The 10,412-nt window shown below is 43.7% G+C and overlaps 1 pseudogene; it reads left to right on the forward strand.

Moving 5' to 3' along the window:
* Positions 1-1,424: 1,424 nt before the first annotated feature.
* Positions 1,425-4,209, forward strand: LOC117191660 (annotated as a pseudogene).
* Positions 4,210-10,412: the final 6,203 nt, after the last annotated feature.

Below are 10,412 nucleotides of genomic sequence, written 5' to 3' on the forward strand. Positions count from 1 at the left end.
ATTATTAGGCGTTGCATTCCTTGGGTCATCGTCGTCATCATCCCATTTAATGTCACTTAACCAGGTCAAGTTGCTATCGAGATAGGTTTGGGTCTTAATCCCAAAAATCAAGGACAGGTCTACGGAGCTCGGCTGAGAGTCCAGATTTATGGTTGATTCCGGTTGGGAATCGATAAAAATGATTTCAAGGTCATCCATCGTTGTTGAAAGATTACTAGTTTATGTACTAGCTGTTAGCTGTGAGTAGTTATTATATAGGCATTTTGCTATGGGACAGTGTTAGGTACACAAAGGAGGAATATAAATTATAGAGAAAGTAGAAAGGTTCAAGGGCATCGAATCCGTTTTTCAGGAAACACTTTAAAAATACCTCTAAACTATCACATTAGATTCATTGCAAAGGGATGACCTACCTGTTTGAGGGTTGTTTGAATCGCAACACGGGACCAATCGTAAAAACAGGTTCATTGACAGTAAGAGGGAGGAGAGAGAATATAAATGAGCGAAGGATCGATTTGAGAGGATTTTACATGGTTGAGAAACAGGATTGAGATCGAAGTTAGTTCACATTATCACCGATAGGTGGCGCCACCAAGTAGTAAGGATACGGGACGCTCGCATTTTATACTGAATAACCAAATTCGCAGCATGCTGCAGCAGCATGTGCTTAAGCATGTGCAGCTTGGCAGCATGTTGAATGTAAGTGTGCATCATATTGCTATGTTATTACGTGATCATGTTAAATAAATACTGCTATGTTATTAACTGGTCAAGTTAAATAAATATTTATAGGATATTTTATAAACATTGAATTGAGAAAACAAATGTGTGAAGTTTCTGAAATTTACATCCTATAGAAAAACATAGGTTGGAAAACTGGGTTTCTAGATGTCCGTATAGAGGGTTGAATGGTAAGAGAACACAAATTAATGGAGATATATACAGGAGCACACAAAGAATAAAATTATAATAGGGAGACATAAAAATTAATTAAAGCTACTTATAGTAAATATACGGTCGTCCCTTATCCTTACTACTTGGTGGCGCCACCTATCGGTGATAATGTGAACTAACTTCGATCTCAATCCTGTTTCTCAACCATGTAAAATCCTCTCAAATCGATCCTTCGCTCATTTATATTCTCTCTCCTCCCTCTTACTGTCAATGAACCTGTTTTTACGATTGGTCCCGTGTTGCGATTCAAACAACCCTCAAACAGGTAGGTCATCCCTTTGCAATGAATCTAATGTGATAGTTTAGAGGTATTTTTTAAGTGTTTCCTGAAAAACGGATTCGATGCCCTTGAACCTTTCTACTTTCTCTATAATTTATATTCCTCCTTTGTGTACCTAACACTGTCCCATAGCAAAATGCCTATATAATAACTACTTACGATCTGTACCGTATTAACTCCAACCCAAACAATGTGCAAGCTGCATCCTCAGCAACATCGGCAGCAGGCACATCGGCAGTGTATATCCCATACGACTCTGTCCACTATCGCCGATCGCGGCCAAGTCCTTACTTTGGATTAGAGGCTAACAAGTAGAGGAGAGGCTTATGTTTATCGTGCTTTTAAAACGGCTCACTAAATGAACAAAAACGAAAAAAGTATTCAGTAAAAATTTTATTGCCAGAATCAAGCGGAGTATGGCCCATACGGAGTCTTTGGACAATTTTCTCCTGCTTATTCTACCACCGAAGCTCCTGCTACAATTCCAACCACTGCAACACCACAATCAACCACAACTAATTATATGAGTCTTTGCTCAGTTTTTCCTCATCTTCCAGAGTGCCAAGGATCTAGCACAACGTATACTTCAACCGCATCGACTGCGATTCCCACTTCAACACCACAATCAACCACAACGGAGTCGCTTTGTTATGTTTTTCCTCAGCTTCCAGTGTGCCAAATATCGACCACAACTGAAGGTTCAACAACATCCACAGCGATTCCACAAACAGATTCCACGACGCTGCCAGATTCAACGACATCTACAGCGATTCCATCAACACATTCCACCACATTTGTGAGTTCAACTACATACACAGCGATACCACAAACAGATTCCACAACGCCGGCAGATTCAACAACATATACAGCGATTCCATCAACAGATTCCACCACATTAGGAAGTTCAACAACATCCACAACGATTCCACAAACAGATTCCACCACATTGGGGAGTTCAACAACATCCACAGCGATTCCACAAACAGATTCAACAACGCCGGCAGATTCAACGACATCTACAGCGATTCCATCAACAGATACCACCACATTTGGAAGTTCAACAACATCCACAGCGATTCCACAAACAGATTCCACGACGCCGGCAGATTAAACGACATCTACAGCGATTCCATCAACAGATTCCACCACATTTGTAAGTTCAACAACATCCACAGCGATTCCATAAACAGATTCAACAACGCCGGCAGATTCAACGACATCTACAGCGATTCCATCAATAGATTCCACCACATTTGGGAGTTCAACAACATCCACAGCGATTCCACAAACAGATTCAACAACGCCGGCAGATTCAACGACATCTACAGCGATTCCATCAACAGATTCCACCACATTTGGAAGTTCAACAACATCCACCGCGATTCCACAAACAGATTCCACAACGCTGTCAGATTCAACGACATCTACAGCGATTCCATCAACAGATTCCACCACATTTGGAAGTTCAACAACATACACCGCGATTCCACAAACAGATTCCACGACGCTGGCAGATTCAACGACATCTACAGCGATTACATCAACAGATTCCACCACATTTGGAAGTTCAACAACATTCACCGTGATTCCGACATTTGCATAACCTTTCCTCATCTTCCGGTGTGCCAAGGAACAAAAACTGTTCACTTGGACGGTGGTAATATTGGATATTGCTGAGTTGAAGCCGGATCAGCAGCTGTCGATCATATCGGAGCCTCACTCTGTGACTTCGCTGTGTTTTTACTATCCCCGTCTGGGCATGAAGCCAGAACAGGCGCAGTTCGTGCGGTTGTCGGATGGGACTGGAAAGCCACTCTTGCTAATATCATCCACCATCGAAGGACGACCATCTTCCCAGGATCATCCAACATTGTGGCGTGCCATAAGGAGACACATCAGAGAAGCAGCTTCTCGTCTATGAAGAATTATTACTCATAATGCTGGAATACTCAAATATGCAAGCAAATTAGCTGTAACGTATCTTATCTCGAACAGTTTGAATAAAATTCTGAATGGCATTGTATTCGGCCATACAAACTACTAGTTAGTTGAACAATTGGGTTAACTGTAGAGCTCTTGTGTTGTAAATGGCCCAGGGGCATCATCATCAGCATTATTATTAGTTTGCAGAAGCCTCTATAAAAGCATTTCTTCCAGTTGGCTGTGGTTTCAGTACGGATCTAGGCATCGAAATGCGAGCTTTTCTTATGATTTTGGCTGTCAGTTCTCCAGTATGGAGCGAAAGTTCTGAGAGAACACAACAACAAGAAGACCAAGAAGAACGACCAGAATATCTACAACCATTACAACATCAACGACTGCAGCCCCCTCGAGCTCATCAACAACTGCAGCCCCCCCGAGTTCAGTTTCAACAACGACTGAGGCATCCACCAGCACAACAGTTTCTTCTGCAACAAACTCCACTACATCGAGCTCAGTAATAACAGGATCCACCACAACAGGATCCTCAGTAACAGGAACCTCGACTACGGGAGTTGCATTATCCAATCCACATAGAGAACCACATAGAGACTGCTTATCCAATTTGCGCACTTTTCCCCCATCTGCCAGCCTGCAGTACATATTCGATCTCCCAAAGCTCTACACTCAGGACCCCGACAGTCTTAAATCTGGATGGCCAGGCCGCAACCGATGTCGATCTCCAACCTGAACAAAAGTTAACAGTGCAATCCCCACCCCAGTCCATGTCCTCACTGTGTCACAACTATCCTCGCCTCTGTGCACAGCCGGAGGAGGCGCAGTATGTCCGTCTAACCGATGGCCATGGGAAACCGATGCTCCTTATATTTCCTGGTCGGGAAAAATTGCCTTCACCGCCCAAGGCAGCCTCAAAACGGGCCATCGGAATACAACGCCATAGTTTGCGCCCCACCCGACGATCAGATTGGCAGAGGCCGCAGGAAAGGAAATATGTTTACCGTTTAGTTAAGAAGACTGGGAATCTGAGATTATAAATCAGCTATTAATTAAAGCAGCTAAAATCGATTGATGTATCTAATAATCTATCTAATATTTTGGAAATTAGTTATAAACTATCACAGATTTAGGGTGTCATAAAATTAATGACTGTGTCGATTGAAATGATTGGGTTTTCAAGATTTATTTAAAATGTCATCAATGATCATCAATAATTATTATTGAATAAAATGATTAAGCCTGGGAGAGTTCTGCTGCTGAGGAAAGCGATTCTTTAGTTGAGTTATAGCTGGACCTATTTCAATATCCAACAGACAAAGGTCAAGCTCCGACGTAAAATGAATTAAAAAGGATCACCTCTCGGGGAAGATGGATGCTAAGATCCTCCTCCAACGACATAGCCACTCTCGCTGTGGGTAACTCCCCCACGGTTTATTTGTTCGTCCAGCCATTTTCAGCAACAACCAATGAGCCCTTTTTGTGCACAATTTAGGCATCAAAAACGGCATTCTCATAAATTCGCCTTTATCATTTAATAGAACAACTTCGCTGGTTTTTATACCCGATACTCAAAATGAGTATTGGGGTATATTAGATTTGTGGTAAAAGTTGATGTGTGTAACGTCCATAAGGAATCGTTTCCGACCCCATAAAGTATATATATTCTTTATCAGCCTCAATAGCCGAGTCGATTGAGCCCTGTCTGTCTGTCCGTCTGTCCGTCCGTCCGTCTGTCCGTCCGTCCGTCCGTCCGTCCGTCCGTCCGTCCGTCCGTCCGTCCGTCCGTCTGTCCGTCCCCTTCAGCGCCTAGTGCTCAAAGACTATAAGAGCTAGAGCAACGATGTTTTGGATCCAGACTTCTGTGATATGTCACTACTACAAAAATATTTCAAAACTTCGCCCCGCCCACTTCCGCCCCCACAAAGGACGAAAATCTGTTGCATCCACATTTTTGAAGATACGATAAAACCAAAAACGCAGAATCGTAGAGGATGACTATATTTTTTAAAATGTAAGATCTCAACCAGATCGTATAATTATTATAGCCAGAATCAAGAAAACAATTTCATTCTTTCTCGCTCTGTCTTTCTCTAACACACAGGTTTCATGGTCGGTTTTGCCAATTGCAAAATATGAGTTCAAGGATCTCAGAGCCTATAAGAGCCAGAGCAACCAAATTTGGTATTCACACTCCTGTAATATCGGACCTTGACCGTTTCGTGTCCAAATTTCGCCACACCCACTTCCGCCCCCGCAAAGGACGAAAATCTGGGGCATCCACAAATCTCAGAGACTATTAAGGCTAGAGTAACCAAATTTGGTATCCGCACTTCTGTTAGATCTCACTATAAAACGTATATCACAGAATTTCGCCCCACCCCCTTCCGCCCCCACAAAGGACGAAAATCTGTTGCATTCACAATATTGCACATTCGAGAAAACTAAAAACGCAGAATCATAGATAATGACCATATCTATCAGATTGCTGAATCTGGATCAGATCAGATCATTTTTGTTAGGTATTATATTAATATCTATATACGGTCACACCATCCAAGGGATATAGAATAAAAGAGAATCTTGAAGACAACGCGTGCTTAAGTCTGAGTGTCAATACACTACATAATTGGCGACGAGCATAAAATAAAACGTATTAATATACATACACATGTTAAAAGTGCATATAATATATGAACAGCAACATGACGAAAAATGAAGCACCAACATTCTATCAAATGGCAACAATTGCTGAGTTTTCGCCACACCAAGAAACGTTCTGCATTTGGAAGGAAAAATTCGACATACATTTGTGCGAATTGAATGGGAAAGGGGGAAACACAAAAAAGGCAGTTTTGTTGAAGTCGATCGGTACAGCGGCTTACACTGTACTACATAGTTTGTGCAATCCGGTATCACCCGTATCAAAAGCATACAAAGAATTATGTGAAATTTTAAAAACACACTACACACCACCTACACTCATATTCAGAGAAAGAAAAAAATTTCACATGTCCACAAAAAGTGAAGATGAGACTGTAGCGGAGTGGTATGCTCGAGTTAAACAATTGGCATTGGAATGCAAATTTGGCTCAAATCTGGAAGCGTTTGTATTAAACCAATTTGTGATGAGCCTTCCCAACCCTATATATGAAAGAATATGTGAAGAAGACGAAAATCTAACTCTGGCTGATGCACTCAAGAAGGCGATGATCATGGAGACGAAGATCAGCACAAGGAAGACAGAACACAACGTCAACTACATGCATCAAAAGCTTAAAGGCCAAGAAGGCTCCAGGCCCTGATGGAATCCCCAACCGTGCGGTAAAACTGGCGATGGCATACAACCCGCACGAGTTTGCTAAGGCATTCACGCAGTGCCTGCGGGAAGGACTATTTCCGCCGCAGTGGAAGTTGCAACACCTGGTGCTCTTGCCAAAGCCAGGAAAGCCGCCGGACGATCCCTCCTCGTTTCGACCGATTTGCTTAATCGACTCGCTGGGGAAGACTCTGGAACAGATAATCCGTAGAAGACTAGACAACGCCGTCGAGGATGCTGGGGGACTTTCACCAAACCAATACGGCTTCAGGAGTGGGAGGTCAACGGTGGACGCCATAGGCAGGGTAGTTGACATAGCCTCCAAGGCAGTGGAGGGAACTCGATGGAAGGGCGGCAAGAAGGAAAACTGCCTGATTGTCACCCTAGACATCAGGAACGCCTTCAATACGGTGAAGTGGGAGTGCATCCTGGACTCACTTAACCGGCGCGGTGTACCCCAATACCTTCAGGCAATCGTAAGGAGCTACTTCGCGGGAAGACTGCTGGAGTATAATACGGAGGCCGGCGCGCAGACTCACGGCATAACGGCAGGAGTTCCCCAAGGATCAGTGATGGGTCCCCTATTATGGAACATTGCCTACGATGGAGTCATGAGATTAGCTCTTCCAGGCGGATGTCAGCTAACCTGCTACGCAGATGATGTCGCCCTGACGGTGGTGGCCAAGCACCTGGACGTCGTCGAAGCAAATTGTGACACCGCAATCCAGCTGATTGCAGACTGGCTCCGCTCTGCGGGACTAGAGATAGCCGCTCATAAAACCGAGGCAGTATTGGTGAGCACCCGTTCGACTGTGGAGACCGCTCACATCAGGGTTGGCGACCAGAGACTATCGTCGAAACGAGCCATTCGGTATCTGGGCGTGATGATCGACACCAGGCTCAGTTTCCGTGAACACCTAAGCTACGTCCAGGAGAAAGCGGCAAACACGAGTCGGGCGCTGTTCCGAATACTGCTGAACACCCGTGGCCCGAAGCAGGAGAGGAGGATTCTGCTGACCAGTGTAGTCCGCTCAGCCATGACCTATGCAGCAGACGTATGGGCGGATGGAATTAAAGTTGCCAGCTACGCTAGGGGCGTAAAAGCCACTCATCGCCTCTGCGCGCTCCGGATCTGCTGCGGCTTTCGGACCATATCCGACGACGCTGCCCTAGTCCTGGCGGGTGTCCTTCCAATTGACCTTCTGGTGCTTGAGGAGAGGGCCGTGGCCGAGGCCATCCGGGCCGGCGCGGCAAGGAGAGACGCGCGCAAGCAGGCCCGTGAAGGAAGCCTCAGAGCATGGCAAAGCCGCTGGACGGCTCTGATAAAGGACGGTGGACACACCGCCTGATTCCGGATGTCCGATATTGGATCGGCAGGCGACACGGTGTGGTCAATTTCCATTCCACACAGCTTCTGAGCGGACACGGCTGCTTCAGCCATTACCTTTGGAGGTTCGGCCACGAGAACTCGCCGAACTGCTCGTGGTGCGGCGACGCCACTGAAGACGCTGAGCACATCATTTTTCAATGCGGGCGCTTCTCACTTATTAGGGAGGAGTTGTGGCGAGCCGCCGGCGGGCAGCTCACGCCGAACAACCTGATCGAGAAGATTGTGGAAGACCCCATGGTATGGTCGGCCTGGAGCAACTTTGCAGCCGGCGCCATGAAGGAGCTGCGTAGGTGCGAGCGCCGTAGGAACGAGAGTGGCTAGGAGGAACCATGGTCCCTGCGAAGCAATGCTTTGCGGCCGTCCCGCAGAGACCCGGAACTTCCTGCCGGTCTCTCCAACTCAATACAGCTCCCTGTCTAGCTTTAGTTAAGTCCCAGGCTTATAAAATTTAATAAAATTAAGAGCATCAAAAGAACGGGACTAGTCAATGGCAGAGGCAAAGAGGCGAGAACAGAGATCAAGCAAAGAGCAACGGCAGAAGTCATTTCAAGGGCAACCGAAACGTGAGTTACAGAGGCGGCAGAAGCGACGGTGACGGCGACGGCGAAAACGACTGCGACGCTGGCAGAGAAAAGAAGCAGCAGCCATGCACACACTGTGGCTGGCGAAATCATAACTCAAACAATTGCAAGTATAAGGCATGCAAATGTCACAGCTGTGGAAAAACAGGTCACTTGGCGAGCATTTGTAAAAATAAATCAAAAAAATCCGTAAATTATGTATCTCAAACAAAACATGACACCTATTCTGATAATAATTTTGATAATGATAATTATAACTTTTCTATCTATAGCGTTGATACAACCTCAACTAATGGAGTATATTATTTACCTGTAAAAATTGATGGAAACATAACGAAAATTGCTTGCGACACTGGTGCACCGTGCACATTGGTTCCAAAAACATTTTACGAAAGCTTAAATACCAGCAGACCACTTAGAAAATGTCTAGTTCCATATGTAGATTACAATGGAGATTCAATCAAAGTTATTGGTGAGTACGATGCAACGATCGAATATCGAGGTCTAAAAAAAACAAATTGTTGTTGTTGTAACCAATGCAGTGAGTCCACCTTTGCTAGGTAGAACATTTTTGAGAGCTTTTAATTTTGAGTTAATGCAGGTGAACAATGTGTACGTAAATGAACCAAATTCTGTAATTACAGAACAGATTAAATCGGAGTTTGCTGAAGTTTTTGAGCCTCGTTTAGGTTCATATACTACGAATACGATATCGTTACTATTAAAAGAAGATGCAAAACCAATATTTTTCAAGCCTAGGTCAGTACCATTAGCATGGAAAGAAAAGATTGAAGTGCAGTTACGAAAATTCATAGATGATGGAATTTTAGAGCAAGTTGTTAGTTCTGAATGGGCAACACCTTTGGTACCGATTTTAAAACCAAACGGTGACATACGAATTTGTGGTGACTATAAGGTTACATTAAACCGGTCTTTAGTCGACGTAAAGTATCCACTACCTCGAATAGACGACATTTTTGCAGCGCTTGAAGGGGGTACACTGTATTCAAAACTTGACCTGTCAAATGCTTACAATCAGCTAAATTTAGATGAGCAATCTCAAAATTTGTGTACTTGGAGCACACATATTGGACTATTGAAAGTTAAACGCTTACCATTTGGTATAAAAACTGCAGCAGCTATTTTTCAAAAAACAATGGAAGGGTTGTTTCAGGGTATGCGAGGAGTTGTGGTTTATCAAGATGACATAACAGTTACAGGACGAGATCTTCAAGAACATATTTCAAACCTAAAAGCTGTACTTAGAAAACTGAAATCAGTTGGACTTAAATTAAATGACAAGAAATGTGAGTTCTTTAAATCCAAAATTTGTTACCTAGGATTTTCAATTGACAGGATAGGACTGAGCAAAAACAATGATAGAGTTGCGAGTGTATTGTTTGCACCGGCTCCGGAAAACGTATCACAGCTTAGAGCTTTCATAGGCATGGTAAATTATTATTCAAAGTTTATCAATAATTTCGCTCAGATAATGAGTCCTTTATATGCATTATTAAAGAAAAATACAAAATTTAATTGGACACGCGAATGTCAGAGTGCATATGAAGAGGTAAAGAAAGAAGTAACTTCTGAACAAGTTTTAGTTCACTACAACCCAGATCAACCGTTAGTATTAACGACTGATGCTAGCAGTCATGCAGTTTCAGGTGTTTTATCACATAAATGCAATGAAGATATCAAACCAATAGCATTTGTATCAAGAGCATTATCCAAAAGCGAGCATAATTACAGTACAATCGAGAAAGAGGCCCTGGCTATAGTGTTCTGTGTGAGTAAATTAAGACAGTATCTTTTAGGAAACAAGTTCATCCTTCGAACAGATCACAAACCATTACTAAGCATATTTGGAGACCTGAAAGGACTTCCATTGATGGCCTCTGCACGAATGCAAAGATGGGCACTGACTTTGTCAGGTTTTCAATATACAGTTGA

Source organism: Drosophila miranda (assembly GCF_003369915.1).
Source record: "Drosophila miranda strain MSH22 chromosome Y unlocalized genomic scaffold, D.miranda_PacBio2.1 Contig_Y1_pilon, whole genome shotgun sequence".
NCBI lineage: Eukaryota > Metazoa > Arthropoda > Insecta > Diptera > Drosophilidae > Drosophila > Drosophila miranda.